Here is an 863-nt window from a genome sequence, read left to right as displayed (position 1 = left end):
TATATATTTAAATAGATAAATAAATAAATAAATAATAAATAATAAAACCAGTTTTTGTGTCCTTTACATGTCTACTCCTCCAATGCAATTTCAACTATTTAATACCTCTATTTTCTTAATACCCCCACACTATTTTCCAAGACTTTCATGCCCCTATTCACTCCATTCTGAAGATATTCTAATATGACTAAGATCCTCTAATATACCCATAATTGGAAGTGATTTCCAAATATCATCAAGTCTTCATGGGCTCATTCCTTTTCTTGGTTGGCATATTCTCTACTAATATACTCTGATTATACCATCCACATACTATAGCATGGCAACTTCAACTATCTCTAAGGTGCTAAGGGTCAATTAAAATTCTCATATTTTATACAAACTGCTGTCAAACAAAATATCCTCTATCCCACTTAATTATATCTTTAATTTATATGCAAAGACTTACATTAATTCATGTTAAATCATTAAACTTGCCAAAATGATATTTTATTATTTAAAACATTTGAAAAATGAGCCATCAATTCCATTTATATCATCTTCCATTACCATTATATTAAACAAATTTTATCTCTTAAGGTGGAACAAATTTTACATTTCCATTATGTAACCTAGCTCATTGGAGGGCACCCCAATTCACACACTTTTCTAATTCCATGCAATATTCCATAACTGAAATCTGGCTGCACAATCTACAACCAAAACAAACCCACTTCAAGTCATTTGAATGAGGAACTGAGTAAATTGAAACATATAAAATGTTCTAGATGGGAAGATTTAATGTAACAAACCGTACAAGACTCTTAAAGTCACAAAATACACTGAGGGTGGATAGAGGGGAGGTGGGCAGGGGATGCATTAAA

The sequence above is a fragment of the Vulpes vulpes genome, chromosome 15, assembly GCF_048418805.1.
Source record: "Vulpes vulpes isolate BD-2025 chromosome 15, VulVul3, whole genome shotgun sequence".
NCBI classification, from domain to species: domain Eukaryota; kingdom Metazoa; phylum Chordata; class Mammalia; order Carnivora; family Canidae; genus Vulpes; species Vulpes vulpes.
The sequence above is the reverse complement of the archived record's forward strand: the minus strand, read 5'-3'. Positions refer to the sequence as shown.